Consider the following 16,240-nt stretch of genomic DNA (forward strand, 5'->3'; position numbering starts at 1 on the left):
GGGAAAAAAACCATCACAACAAAAGACAGGTCAGGGCTTCCAGACAGACAACCTGCCAGTTTCTGGCACCCACCTTAACATACAGTTTGAGCATATGATAAATAATTGGGAATTCATAATTGGCTGTGATTCTTCCTGTCTTGCATGTATTAGAAATTGCTTTTTAACCCAAACATTCCAATTTGCAAATTGGCAAGTGAGTCCAGTGTCTAGACACCCACAGGGTCTTCATTGAAAAAGTAAGTTTTTTTCCGAATGAAGGCAAAATATACGTTACTGGCAAACATATACATTTTACTGGCAAAATATGCATTACTTTTCCATGCGAGAAAAAAAAAAAGTAACTATAAGTGCTCACATATTTAATAGCTTGTTTAATTTCCTTTCTATATTAAGGCAAAGACAACACACATGAGAATGTTCAATCTCATTTAATGAAAAATTGCTCCTGAGTACTTCCATTTATTCATACTTTTATTTTCTCATTCAGATTGAAAGCTTCAATAAATACTAAATCTGGAAAAAATCTTCAGACTGTATTTCATAAAATCTTTCAAAAAAGAAGAACCCAAAGTCTGAGGTCATTTTCATTTTATAAACATGCCATCCAGATTTGCAAAGATGCAAAAGCATACAAACCACATCTTTAGTAAATGAGTTGTTTTAAAAATGGCAAGAAGATGTTTGAATAAAACATTTTAAGTTTTGTAGGTTGACATTAGTTTGCATTTCCTGGTTTCACAGGTCAGTCAGTTGAAGTTTTTAAATTTTCTTTCTGCTTTGATATTTACACCAAGTTTACCCTGCATGTTCCTTAAAGACTATGTCCTGAAAAAATCTCTCTACCTGACAACTGGTAAGCAAAAGAAAAATATTAGCGTTTTGTTTGTTTGTTTTTCAGTGTAAGATCACGTGGATAGACTAAAAAATATTTTATATCTGCATGGGAACAACTCTGTTTCTGACTAACAGAAATACAGGTACAAGGACTGTGAAGTATTCAAAATGACACACATCTGCTTCATTTTAATGACTTTACAGTACCGATGCACAGAGCATTACCCACAAATCTAGTAGATAATAATGTCATATCTCTTTTAAGCACTGCATTCCTAGTACTACTATGCACAAATTTATTATTTCTGCTTTGCTCTTCTATGACAGTTAATCTAGTGTCCTACCTGATAATGCACCAGGGAACTCTATTCTTGCTGTTGTTGGTGCCTATTTTCCCATCAGATAAGAGCTACCTAAGAATAAATATTTTGTTGATTTCAGTATTAATTAGTCCCATAAGAGCTGTAAGAGTAGGCAGCTTAAGGTAGGCATGAGACAATGAATCTGTCAACTAAGCAAGTGATGTTACTTGCAATGTAATTAATGTTAATTGTCCTCAGTCTATTTGGTTGTATCATATTCTTTTTTTTTTACACTGCACTTTTAAAAATATTTAAATAAGAACCATTAAAATATTCAATTTACAGACGGCTTTAAAAAAGCCACTAATAAAAATAAGAAATAATTTCACAGAAATATCCCATTAATAAATAAAGATTAAAAAATAGGTGTAAAGCTTTGCTATTATATGAAACTCTACTAACTATTCAGATTATAGTTCTTGATTATCCATTTAGGAGTCCTCTACTTTAATGTTATGCAAAGCTATAGTTTCATTTCAGAAACCAGGAGTTCTTCACTTCCATTTGTGCATTTAAGTGAAAATTGCAGAACAGCTGATTTTTTTTCACTGAACAGTAACTACAGTTACAGAAGGACTAGTAACAAGGAGTTACAACAAAACTCAAGTGATGATCTCAGTTCTCTTTTGAATGCGTAAATGCACAAGAATAGAAACTGGCCCATGATTTACAAAAGTCAGTGTTTAGCATATAAGGAGGTTAAACTCAAAACGTTGATAGAAGTGTATTTTGTTTCTCACAGGTGGTCATTTTCAAACATTGAGATTCGTGAATATCAGATACACCTAGCAAGCAGGACCAGAGGAAAAACATCAAGCCATTTTCCATTTGACAGGTACAGACAATCTGGGTGTAACTTTGTACTGCTGCAGCCTCTGCCTACTTGTGTTTGACTGTATCAATTTCATTAATCTCTTGTGTAAGAGAGGAAAAAAAACAAAAACAAAAACAGGGGAGAATGTATACAGCACTCTTAGCACCTCTTCATCTGATAAGTAGCAAGTAGCACTAACAGCTTTATGTAACCAAAATATTGGCAGAGTGTGAAGGACTTACAGACTTAAGTCTGACAGAATACAGGAAATCTAAACAGAAAACATTTCTACTGCTCTCCGCCTTATTTGGTGAATCACTTGAAAGCTTTACCTCTCATTGCTGATGAATCCTCCCTCAGCACTGAAGTTCCCACAATAGCTTAAAGGCATATGTAAGATATCTATTGCCTTACACTAAAGCCATCTATAAAAAACAGTCCACTTTTTTAGAAGATGTTTACAATGGTACTTAACCACCAGCTTCTCAAGAGTCTCTCTCTTTTTCTCTTTTTGGTTTGTTTGTTTCCAAAGCAGGAGACTGCTCATATAGGTCAGAAGAAGGGAATCCTTCCTGTCTATTATCTGGTGATAGATAGGTAGATAATACCTGATAGATAGATAGATAGATATCACCTTGTGGTGATGACACAAGAGAGCATGCCTTCTTTGAATAACACGTACAATGACTTCTTGCCCTCATTCTCCAGTACCCTACACCAAGCATAGATCAGGATGAATAGTCATGTCCATCACCTGAGTTTACAGACCAGAAAAAATACAGTACCCTGTGGTAAATGTGGAACCTAGACACTTAAGTGCAGAATAGGAGATGGGAAAAACTACAAGAGGAGTCTGGTGCACATTAGCAAGTAGATCTAAGGTAGTCAAAACATGGTCCTCTATAATATAATGGCAGAACTAGATGGAGAATTTGGGTGTTCACTTCTTAGCTGTCCTTCATAAGGCTCAGCATATGAATATGAACTAGCCAGGGACCTGGGTGATAGAAAAAATGAAACATTCCTTTCAGCCTTTTATGAGATGACAAAGGACCAGAAGAAATGGTAAAAATACCAGATTCTAAAGTGACTGGACATATTCATGAAAGAAAAATACATCTGGGTGTAGAGAATACAAAACCTTGGTTTCAGTAAGTGCATGAACCATAAATTATTATAGGCTGGGACAGTACTCTGCGACAGTGTCACTGAATGTTTGTATCATATACTCTTCATGGGGCGTACTTTACTGGTCACAGCTGCAGGCAGAAGGTGGAGAGATGGAAATGGCCTGATCCTGCACAGCCAATCCTCTGTGCTTATGTGTGCAAGCCACTGGGCATGGGGAGCTCTTGCAAAGTTCAGTGCTGAAGAACCCTCATCCCAGCACAGGCTTACTTAATCATATGAAATGTACAGGTGGTAGGTGTTGAATATTTCAAAACAGACACAAGATAATGATTACTTGTGAGTGTTTTCTTCTTTCTCCCCTTTTGGCTTTCCAGCACCCCGACAGAGGCAGAACTAAGCATGGTAAAGTAAGCCTTTTATTTACTGTCTTCCTCCCCTCTTGTCATTTTATCCATACTTTCTTGTCAATGTCCGTACCATATAGAAATGTGACCTTCATATTCTACATGTTATTTTTCAGCAAAATCAAATAGAATTTCACTTAATAGATAATATCATGAGGATTTACTATGTAGATAGGGCAAATTACAGTGATCAGGTACTGGGCTTGGTCAGACAAACATACTGACCAGCCCCATTTTACACCTTAACCGTACACCCCTTTTTGTCTTCTCCTCCTTTGTTCCACCCAACCCCCTTCCCTTGCACATTGCCTCATCTGTTTGCATGGTTCCACCAATTCCCACCCTCAATATGCAGGACCCCCGGGTTTGCACGCTTATCAGTTATTAAGTCCAGGTTGGCCCCTCTTTGAAGTTTCTATCAATGATAGCTCATTGATAGCCTGCAGTTTCTTGATAGCTCATCAATTAGTATGACTGCCCAGGCTGGTTTCTTGTCATTATTTTGTTGTTCTTGTCATTCCTGTCAGGTCTGCATCTCTGAATGTTTTGTTTATCACTTCTCTTTGCCTTAGCATCCCATTTGACAAGTCATTGATCAGATAACCTTAGGGATGCAGACACACTCTCTCCTTCCCCATACCCTTACAGGTAATTTGAACTATTCATCTGCATGATATAACAACCCAGAATGAGTTTTTCGTATTAAAATTTTAAGTGTTTGAAACCCTCAAACCAAACAGAACTCTTGTTTTTCAAGCTCTTTTGTCTCTCAAGCATGAAAACTCGTAAAATACCACCCCATTAGAAAGTACATGTTATAATGCAAATGGAAATATTTGACTAACTACAGATATTAAACTATTCACCTAAACAATTAATTCTGATATTTATTAGATTAATTCAGTGTTTGTACTGTATTCGGTTTCTCAAATCTGCCCTAGGAAGAAAACTGTACAAAATATGTAGCACCTAGTTTAAAGCATTATTTATTACATACACTAGATTTTACCCCAGTCTCCCACTTATAATTTACACTTGATCATTTCCATTCACAACAGACTACTGAAGAACTCCACCTTATGTTCAAGACCTGAATATTATTTTTTCTCTAGGATGAGTACAAGGCCTGATGGTTCTTTCTTCCCTTTCACTGTCTCCTCAGCTTTGAATCTGCTCACTCCACCCCTATGGTTGCACTGTGCTGTCTCATGGACTACTCCTGCACTCAGGCTTTAAGAAATCTACCGTAAGACCGGTAAGAAGGGAACTGACCCCATGGACAATGACGTAAGCCAATGGTGATATGGCAGTAGAAACTTATTTTTGTCTTTTCAGTGTCTATGAAGATAATTACTTGTGATCATCTCAATAGCAAAGAATTTTTTCCACCACAATTTAAAAACTCTATCTTAGGAGAATATTTCAAGAGTCATTTAATAAGTGTTACAGTTCACTGAATCTTGAACTGCTGCTGCAGTCAGTTTTCATTACGTTGTTTTCTTTTGACTTTAAGTTTCCAACCCATTCCATTTCAGAAGCGCACAACAGCCTTCTTCTGAACTGAGAAACAGTTTATTGATATAACTGTAAAAGGAAAGAAAAAGCTTAAAGATTACCAAATGCTGTAACAATTAAGGAGGTGTTTACGAAGCATTTTTGAAAAGCTAAGAATAGTATATATATTTTCTATTGGTATCCGTTAAGAAAGCAACTTTTCACAAATCTAACTTGTGCAGATGTTTTATATATGTGCAAAATCAAGAAATGTTTGTTATTTTCCATAACAAGGGTTTACAGAACCTCAAAACAGTCTAAAAAAGGTGATTATATTTTGAAAACTGGACATTGTCAGGAAGTGGTTTAAGGAAATATAAATGACCTGCCTTCATCAACAACTGTTATGGAAAAATTTAACATGTACTACAGATAGACTACTGTCAAATGCTGATTTACCAAAATAGGGATGAGAAGTACGTAGCACAATATCAGTTCCTCAAAATCTTAACTTTAAACATGTGCTTTTGTGTTCTGCTGGAGTCAGCCCTTGCACATCCTCATGTTGACAGGATAAACATTTCCACAAAATGATTCCACAAAATCCAATGCTCCTGACTGAAGTAGACACAGTGAAAGCACCTATAGTGAATTTGTTGCAATTTAAATCTCTTTATGATAATGAGCTATTGACACATGCTAAAATCAGACCAGTCTCTCTTGATTTCAAGGAAGCATGTGATCTGCCTGGATCTAAAGAAAACATCGTAGATTATCTTTATGGAACTCTTCTGATCTTGTTTTGAAATAAAAACTAATGTGGCAATATATACAGCAATTACTACCCCCACTTAATGAAAATCATTAATTTAATGAAAATCGCTAGATTTCTTTACTAATGTCTTCAGCGTAATGGCAAAAAAAAAAAAAAAAGATGGTCTTAAGACTACTGAAGACCTCAATCTTCTACTACAGAAATAGTGCAGATTTCTCCCCTGGTATTACTTCTTATCCCTGATATCTAAGACAGAGTACCATTGGTGGAAGAATATTTTGTTCTTAGATTTATTTCTGACAACTACTAATAACAGTTTCATAAAAATACTGGTATATGCTCACTATAATCTGCACTAAAGCTCTTAACAGCCTCAGATCACACCCAAGCGTTCTTTAAAGACCAGGGTGACCTGTTCAGGCCGACTGATGATGGAGAGGCTCTACCTGGTACTGCGGACCCCACTGCTGGCCACTGCTCAAAGAGCCCATCGCTTTGCTCCACCTGTGCAGGATGGAGCGCGCACTCTGAATGCGCTTCTAAATTATCAAGATGAGAGTCTGTTAATGGCTGCAAAGAAAGTTCAGATGGGATTGTGAAATTTCAGAAAACAGCAGCCAGAAGAGGTTCACTTCCTACAGGAAAGAGAGCAAGAACAGGCTGTAATTGCTGGCTACTATTGTTTCTAATCAGAGGACCACTAAGTGCCTATAATTGCTGCCAGCTGCTCAGCAGAGGTCAAAAAGGCAATCTGAATGTTAGGAATTACTACAGCAGAAATAAAGAACAAAACAGATAAAATTGTTTTGCCACTGTGTGGATCCTAACTGGAAAGGCAGCATAGATAGCACTTGAAAAAGGATGTTCCAAAGTACAGAACAGCTTCCATACAAAAATTACTCCATAGGAGCCACCAGCTCTGTTTCCCCAGATCCTCCTTTTTGCCTTAATGGAAGGTGTGCGTGATGTTTGCCTTATTTGGCCATCATGAATCTCCCTTGTTCACTATGACCTTTCAAAGGTAATAAAGAGTGGCCTCATAATGACACCAAAAAGCTTCCTAGTACAATAATTCTTAAATTTCTCTGCTCCAGGACACTCCAAAGTCTCAGTACACACACTTGTCCCACAGGAGGTAATGACGTAAGCTGCTTTCAACTCAGACCCCTTTGTCAGAAAGGAAATGCCCACCAAAACAGTGTAAAAGGCTGTTAAAAAATGCAGGTTTGTCTTTAGCCATCTAATTACAGAGTTTCCACAAATGGTAATACAAACTAGAACTATACAAGATAAAATTTTCTTACAGAACTTCTCTGCAATGGTGAAATTCCTCTCCCTTCCTTGACAAGTACAACATGCAAGGTGGGAAAAGGGAAGTGTCTGTCACAACAAGAGAGTGAACAGAAGCTAAAAAATGAAAGCCTAAAGCTTAACGCAGCTGTGAGGAAATAATTTTATTAATTTATTGGTAAATTCAGTTACAAAGAAAACATCATCCAAGAATGTCTTCAGAGGCTATCGCCATTACAATATTTTGTCATGCCTGAACGTGGCTTCATAGATGCAACCAAGGCTGAGACAATCCTGATGACAATTCTTAAATTTGTGTAGCTCACAATAAAATGTTTGTTCCCAATATAATTTTGAACATATGTATCTATATGGAGTGCAAAATCACAACTCTGTGCCACAGCATTAGTTTTTTACTACAGATCCACTAGAAAATGTTCATCCTCTCCACCAAAATTAAGTATTCTCTTCCCACTTAGCCCTTCTTTCTCACCACTTCCATATATTACAGATTTTTTCAGATTTTTTTGTTCATTTTCTTGATTTCCCTATGAGTCAGACATATGGGTTAAAAAGTAGTTACAGTACAGAAGCCATCTTCCTAGACTGTGACAATGCTACAGTGGGTTGTATTTCCAACAAAGACCAGCTTTAAAGAAATCTTTGCAGGTTTATTTGGGAATAAGGAGGGAATCTGATTGTAATCTGACCAGTTGAACAGGGATTATAGAACAGCATGCTTTAGTTAATACTTTTCTTTAAATTTCAAATGCAATTCCATATGAACAAAAAAGTAACATGTGGCTTTGTGAGACAAAAAAGCCACTCTGTGCTGAGATCATATGTATAGAAAGCAAACAGGCTTTAAAAATCTTAAAGCCTTTATAAACAGTCAGAAATACTTTAAAATTCAGAATGATCTCTCAAGTCTACTCTTTCATACATATGGCAAACATTAAAAGCACACATGAAAATGTAAAGAAACTTTTGTTTTAATACTGTTAAGATTCACCAGAGGTCTTTTAGAAATAAAATTACACAGGGAGTTACTTCAGAACTGCTTGAATTTCTGCTAAAAACAAACACAAATAGTAATTTTGGCTTCATTTACCTTAGTGTATAGGACTTTCATTTATAAATTACAGTAGTGCCAGTGCCTACCTTAGGGGAAGGAAAAAAACTTTTGTAGAAATCTGCATATATTATATGTGTATTATATATGTAAATATACAGCTTTCTACTGCCTTACTGATTCCATGCCTCCTCACCCCAGCATTTGTTAATATCTATCTGTAGTCCTCTGTTATTTCCAATTTTTTTCCAATATTTCCAGGAACCATTTATGTCCTGTCTTTGTACAATGCGTACAGTTACAGGGGTTTGATCTACAAAAATGAAAATCTACAAAATTAAAATCTTAGATGAAGAGACAAAGATGGCAAACATGGTATTGCAATTATGTGATAAGGCTGTAATATACAAGTAAATAGACTCAGGGTTTGAGGCCAATCAAAGAGAGAATATTCAGTAATTCCTGAAGTAATATATTTATTTGTTATTTTCTCCTAGATCTTCCTTAAGAAATAGCTTTAACTGTTACTTTTATCATGCATAAATGTTTATGTCAAGATTTTACATATCAAAAACAAGTTTATGTAATTATCTCCTCATGAGGGAGACACTTCAGTACACAAGGAAAAGTTAGTTCTCCCCTTGGAGAAAAAATGTTTAGTTAATTTCCAAGATTGTGACAGTTTGGATAGACACACTGCAATTAACTTATTAGTTAAAATAGAAAACAAAGGATAAGAGTAAATGAAGTTCCACAAGGATTTTCATAGAGGCTTATGCTGTTTAATATATTCATGAATGACCTAGAAAAGGGAGCAAACAGTAAGGAAACAATGCTTACTCATGCTAGAAAGTTATGGTAGTAATGCTAAGAGCTGACTGTGAGGAATTTCAGAAGGCTCTTATAGGACTGAGTGTCTGGAAAATAAAAGGGTAAATGAAACTTGGTGTCAGTAGATGTAACTGGGGAAGTTCAATTCTTCTGTTGCATATATTGAAAAAAATGACAGGTTCAGAACTCACTATTTTCACTCCAGAACAGGTTTTGGCATTATGTTAGATCCACGAAAACATGGATTCAGTGCTTAGGAACAGTCAGAAATACCAAATCAAATATTAGGAAATACTGGGAAAGGGATAGAGAACATACTTATGCCACTGTAGAAATGCAGGGTTTGCCTGGACCTTGAATACCTTCAAAAACAAGAACAAAATGCTTTATGTATGAAGCCAAAGAAAACCAAATTGAGAAAGATAGGAAAAACAAACAAACAAAACAACAACAAAACCAAAGAGAAATCTTTCATCATACAACAGGAAGTAGACCTGTGAAATTCCTTGTTGAAAGACATTATGGGCACCAGGTGAAATTGGACATGCTGTTGAAAGAGAGATCCACTGAGAATCAATGAATAGGCATAAAAAGGTGGTGCAGTTGAGGCAGTCTAGTAGTGCAGGTAAAGGATGCCATCCAGAGAGATCTTGACAGGCTTGAGAGGTGGGCCTGTGTGAACCTCATGAAGTTCAACAAGGCCAAGTGCGGAGTTCTGCATCTGGATCAGGGCAATCCAAGCACAGATGCAGTCTGGGCAGAGAACAGATTGAGAGCAGCTGTGAGGAGAAGGACCTGGGGGTGTTGGTTGATGAGAAGGTCAACATGAGCTGGCAATGTGTGCTTGCAGCCCAGAAAGCCAACAAATCCTGGGCTGCATCAAAAGCAGCATGGCCTGATTCTCCCCCTCTACTCTGCTCTCATGAGCTCCCACCTGCAGTATTGCCTTCAGCTCTGGGCTCCCAGCACATGGACCTATTTGAACGAGTCCAGAGGAGGGCTACGAGGATGATAAGGCACTGGAGCACCTCTCCTATAGACAGGATGAAGGAGTTGGGGTTGTTTAGTCTGGAGGAGACTGGGGAGACCTTATAGTGGCTTTCCAGTCCCTGAACAGGCCTACAGGAGCTTGGGAGTGACTCTTTTTCAGTGAGCGTAGTGATAGGACAAGGAGTAATGGTTTTAAACTGAAAAAGGTAGGTTTAGATTAGATACAAGGAAGAAATTATTCGCTATAAGGGTAGTGAGGAACTGGAACAGGTTCCCCAGAGAAGCTGTGGATGCCCCATCCCTGGAGGTGTTCAAGGCCAGGCTGGATGGGGCTTTGAGTAACCTGGTCTGGTGGGAAGTGTCCCTGCCCATTGCAGGGGGGTTGAAATTAGATGGTCTTTAAGGTCCCTTCCAATCCAAACCACTCTATGGTTCTATTAATGAACAGGCTCAGAAAATTCCTTCAGCTGAAAAAGTTCAGAAACTGAGAAAGTATTAACATGTGCTTGACTTGTTCATATCCTTCTGGTCTATCTGTGGTCTCTCTCAAGTGGAGGATAGTTGGTGAAATGGGTCCTTGGTTTCAATCAGCAGGGTTATTATGTTCTTACTGTCATAGCTGTAACCTAATAAAATCAGTGTTTCTGGTTTAGATGAAGACTAACTTCACTCCTATAACTCAAGAAAAATCTATTTAGGTAAGTAATTGAATTTTTGCTAATTCCATCCCATAGCAGCTAGAAATAGTTAACTGTGTTGTTGTTGTTTGTTTGTTTGTTTGTTTTATTTTTCCAGGAAAAAATACATCTCTTTCTGACCTCCCTACATGTGTCATTTTACATCTAGCAACATCAATTCTATACGTAGTACCTAAACAGTAGATACTGATACGTGTTGGAACATCATATGTCAGGAGGATTGTCGATTACTTGGAAAGAATCCAAAGAAAAGCATTAGGAAGACAGTGAAGTAACGGAGAAGATTGCTGAGGGGAACCTGTAAAGACTTCATCTCTGAATGTTTTTAAGAATAAAATATCTTCTGGAAATAACATGAAGATACATGATTCTGCATAGGGACAATAAGAACATCTGGCTCATGAATCACCTTATTGTTAGAGGTAAAGAGAGTATTAGAGGAAAAGTATAATATTCACTTCTCTTTTTCTTATACTCTTCTTAGCACCTACTTATGAACCCTACCAGGAGCAGGACAGTGGACCTTTGGCCTGACCAAGTACAACCATTTCTCTGTTCTTAAAAGGATTCCCTTTTGAGGTACTTTTAAACAATATTTTTTCCATGGGTTAATGATGTCATAGACTACTTTTCAAATAATTCAGTTAGAAGAGGAAGGTGGACAGGAAACCTGAAAATTTGAGGAGATAGAAAAAAGGACATGTGATCAACTCTTAGTGAAAGTGCCTTTCAGTGACAATGTTGTTATACTGATCTTCTGTTTTTGTGATGAAGGGAATGGTTATCTTTGTGAGAAGAAAAACTTATCTCAAAGATAAAAAGATTTGAAAGTTTCAGTAAACATTTATTTTTAGATTATGTGATTTTAAAATATTTTTTAGTTTTAAGGAATATTCAGATTTAGACTCTAGTGTTTCTAGTCAATAAATGATTCTTGAATACTAGCGCCATCTTTTTATTAAGTTGGTAAGTGAAAATTTTCATCTGAGGAGCTGAATAGAGTAAAACAGTTTGAAGAAGAAAGCAGATGAGGGGAAGATACTGTGTGCAATCCCTACAGTAAGAGTAGCTATTGTCAGGTACAAGAATAAAGGAAAGCAGATGGTCTGATGTGCTGAATGGGTGTTGAATTATGTAACTCAAGCAGATAACAAAGTTTGTGTGAATTGTAAATTATGAAGATGACACTGAAAAACAGTGGTTGCATAAACAGTAAATTTGGTAAACTGAACACATGCAGACCACATACACTGAAAATAGATGAGCAGAAAAAAATGTGAGAACAGTGAACTGCAAATTCTTTGTATATGTTTAGCAGACACTACTCTCAGTAACAAAGGCTATGAAAAAAACTTAAGGGATATGCTCAACTGATAATTGATTGGCACTCTATGCCCAAAAATGTTTCATAGAACATATGGGTAGTTCAATTGTAATACTCATAGTTGAGAAAGGAGATAGAAATATTGCAGACAGTATGTAAAAGGATTACATGGTTAAACAAATTATTGAAAAAACATGCCTTAGAGTGTAAGACACTAGATCTTAACTTTCCCAATTTATTAAAACAAAAAGGAGTGATTGAATCACAATGTTAACTGTGAGAATGCTGGACACCTTCATCTGACAGGTAAAGATCCCACAAAATCTGGTGGTGTAAAGATACAGTTGCACAGATTCCATCTTCTGGGAGAAAGTATTTATCTCTGCTAGTTGCTCCAGGGTGGTTCTGGCACTGTCCTTATGTGCAGTTCAGTGCATCAAAATAAGAAGCCTGAATTTCTTCGAGTCAGTACAGAGTGGTTGGTGCTTCCAGAGTGGCTATTAAGAGTGAATAAATTCACCTCTAAGTAACTGTAACAACTGAGATGTTTTATGCTTTTATCTTACAGAATGTCAGACTAGATGATCCCATGAACCCTCATGGCATTAAAATCTATGTATCTACAACTTACTAAGAAATGAAAACAAATGAGACTAACAGGGAAGCACCTACTATTTTATCATAGTATATTATATTATGTGACAGTTTACAGACATTTTCACTTAAACAGTTCCTTTTAAAGAATTATGCTACACTTGTGACTTTCCATTGTTCTGGTGCCATAGCTGACTTTAACACTAAGCTCCATACTACTGTACATAATTCAGCAATTTTGTATTTTAATGTTTCTGGAATTCTTACTTTAGTACTATCTGGTTCAGGGAATTTAATTCTGTTTTCTTTTTTTTTTTCTTTTTTCCCCGATTTGTTTCAAACAAGCTTTATACTGATAGTTCAAGCTTGATGGAAGTTTTTCCAGACATTCTCTTTTGTGTTTGAACAAATATATTGAGTTTTTAAGATTTGACATGTTTATCCTCAAAACCCTTTTTGTATTATATTACTTTTATTTCCCAGAGATTCCCACATTTGGACATGATTTCCATTTTCCAAAGGATGCCCTAATAGCTTCCTCCAGTTGGCTATTTCACCATGTCATTGTGTTTCCTGTTCTTTCAGAATTTCAGTACTTCATCATTAAAATAGAGGTAATAATTATGTGCTTATGTTGTGAGGTTATTTATGAAGCTGCATTTATGAGACTCCATTCTTGATTCTGAAGTAAGGAAGTGTATAAAAAGATCATGATAGAATTACCTGAAATCACAATATCTCTGAATTTCAGACAGTTCCTAAGACAAAGACTTGGGAAAAATATATTTTAAATCAGTTATTTTTTAATATAAAATAAAGACATCATCATCTTCAATTTTACTTGTAGCTTCTGTGAGCTCAGTATGGCTGTACTAAAGTGCAGAAAAACACGGTAGTACACCAGGCAGGATATTGAGAATATTGGGGCTGGGAAGAAGAGATGAATTTATTTTAGTACGTGAATGCAAGAAAAATTTTATTTGTTTTATTGCAAAAGAAAAAACTAACAGCAAGCAATGATAGACTCATAAAACGAAAAGCATTCAGAACTCTGAGATGATGCTGGGATACTCAGACACCATCTGAGAATTTCATCATAATGATGCCAAGAAAGATATTGCTTTCAAGGTATTACTTGAAGAATACTTCAAGCATTATGATGCAAGCATATATTTGGACAAAGGTTCAGTGGTGGTTTAGTGATCTACAAATTTAAGTTGTTCTTAGCAGTCGTTAACCCCCATGTCCTAGTAGATCTGCTGGCACTGAAAGGCCAGGATCTTCCATGGCATGTTCCACCAAACAGGGAAGAGGTCAGAGCACCAACCACTGCTCTGCTCCAGCACTGTGCTGGTGAAAGTGGAGAGCAATGACAGCTGTGGGACTGGGACAGGAGTTCCATCACTACTGTGCACATACTGCCACTGTCTGAAGGAAGAGGAAGGACAGGCAGAATCAGAAGCAAAGGAGGGCAAGGAAGAGGCGAAATGGGACCAGCCCAGGTCAGGCTGCCAGCTGTGCAGAGAGGCACAAAAATATTACAGCTGTCACAAAATTATCAACACCTAATTTCATTTTGTTTAGTACTGTATTTCAATGCCACTTAGACCTGCTTTCCTACCATAGTATGGCATGGGTATATAATCCTTAACATCAGGCAACAAGGCAAGCTTTGCCCATAATACACAAAACCTTTTTCTCTCTACTTATTGAGTTTACTCGACAGGGTGAAAATAAATAAATAAATAAAAATCTTGTCCTGAAAAAAAACAACATCAGAAGCAGTATCTATGCACTTAGCCATTCTGGATAAGCGCCTGCATCAACTATATTTGGACAATTACGTTAAAAACACTTTAAAACAAAAACTCTTTCCTGGGTGGAGTTCATGACACTTTTCTACTAGATGGGTTTGGAAATAAATATTTTTGCAATTTCTTATAAGCATGGCTTGTTAAAAAAAAAAAAAAGTCCACACTGCTCTTTTAAAGTAGGGCAGAGAAATGAGAACAGTCCTGACTGAATAATTGGAATGAATCTTTAATTGGAGTTTCAAGATCCCATGCATTGAAAAGAGCTCATCGTCTCCAAGAGCTGGCAAAGTGTTCCTAGATTCACCACAGCTGCTGAGCTTTACAAATTCTACAAAACTGAATAGCCACATAAGGAAGTTTTAAAATCAGTAATCTCGAGATTCACACACAACAACCCAGAAGCAAAGTTACTTTACCTGAAGTAACAAAGCTACTGAATTTGGGGACATTTTTAGATATTTTCAACATATAATGAGCAAATATGTACTTCACTTCAAATGAAAGGTTCAGTTAACAGAAACTTTGATTATTTTAGAATGTTTTGTCTCTAATTCAGAGCTGTTGTCAGTTGTAAGGCAGAAGGATGCAAAACACGATAGAAGTAGCAGCACACACCTTACAATTCCTCATGAAAATGGTTTGTATTTTATCCTCTACGTGAAAATCATTCCAAGGTGTCTGAAAACACTGAATGGAAAACAGATGAAAGTAACTGTTATAACTTCCATTTAATGTACAGAGGGAAAGAAAGTCATTTGCTAAGAGGAAGGGACTACAGCATTTGACACAGTCCACTGGACTTGAGCAGTTCGGATAATAACACAGAGAATGTACACACTTTCTTCAGAGAGAAAACTATACACTGAAGTGAAAAAAGCTTTTTTTCCTTTTTTTTTTTTTTGTGAAAAGAGATGTGTTTTTCCTTATTTTGCTAGAGTATTTTCCTGTTAATTTTCAAATCAAACAGATTACACAGTACATGTTCTACCTTTTCTAGTACATACTATAAATTACAATTGTCATTAGCTGAATTTTTTATTGTATTGTAATGGCTATGTTAGGGAGTACACTTCTTCAGTTTGCAAGGGTAATTCCAATTGGTACAGATGATTAAAACACACCCAAATAATTATAAAACAATTAAGTACTTTTTCATGGAAAGAAGATATTCACTACTTTTTTTTTTTTTTTTTAAATCAATGGCTTATGATCTTAGTGTCCCTTAGTGTTTAAATTGTTGAATAAAACACTGGATGTGCAACAGCCCATGGCTTTACCTGTAAAGCTGTATATGGAGAGGTACTTCTCGGTCCTCATACCAGCATTTTTCATAGAAACCATCCAATTCTATTATATTATCTCACTGTGTCTATTAACTATTTTAAATGCCTGTACAAAGATGGATTTCTCCTATAAGCTGAAACTGGTTCATTTTCTAGCTTGTCATAACAGATTTCGAAGAATGTACTATAAATTACATATGGTAACCTTACTGCAATTTCAAGATTTATAAACATTATATACAAAAGAATAAAATAAAATAAAAAATGTTTAAGATATTACTTATCAATTGAAATACTTGCATGTCTGCAGTCTAATTGTCCAAAAAAAAAAAAAAAAAAGACATGCATAAGTAATGGAAATAATATATGAGTTTTCTCTGTCTTTTCAGGTAACTGGTTAATTTGCTAAGCCTTTACTTTTAAGTGTTAAAGTGCATCTCGAGAAAACCATTCAAATAATTTCAAAAAACGTCATGGTTCTTATTTTAAAATAAAATCCTGAAAATCATTATCAAGATATAAAACTA

General features: G+C 36.2%; 1 protein-coding gene and 1 long non-coding RNA gene across 11 annotated transcripts in view; one reads left to right on the forward strand and one right to left on the reverse strand.

The window, feature by feature from the left end:
* LOC106015246 (uncharacterized) overlaps positions 1 to 13,240 on the forward strand; it is a 34,168-nt gene extending 20,928 nt beyond the window's left edge. For 2 of the 5 annotated variants that reach the window (XR_001187140.5, XR_011809571.1), the window contains exons 3-5: positions 1,942 to 2,034; positions 4,711 to 4,803; positions 10,796 to 13,240. This is a non-coding gene — a long non-coding RNA (uncharacterized lncRNA). Of the gene's footprint in view, positions 1 to 1,941; positions 2,035 to 4,710; positions 4,804 to 4,883; positions 10,207 to 10,653; positions 10,699 to 10,795 lie in introns of all 5 variants that reach the window. The other 3 variants (XR_002399469.4, XR_011809570.1, XR_011809572.1) reach the window with 3 other exon arrangements.
* The window catches only part of TSHR (thyroid stimulating hormone receptor), a 75,322-nt gene that overhangs the window by 49,795 nt on the left and 9,287 nt on the right, over positions 1 to 16,240 (reverse strand). The gene's annotated exons all lie outside the window — the stretch shown is intronic.

Source organism: Anas platyrhynchos, chromosome 5 (assembly GCF_047663525.1).
Source record: "Anas platyrhynchos isolate ZD024472 breed Pekin duck chromosome 5, IASCAAS_PekinDuck_T2T, whole genome shotgun sequence".
Lineage (NCBI taxonomy): Eukaryota > Metazoa > Chordata > Aves > Anseriformes > Anatidae > Anas > Anas platyrhynchos.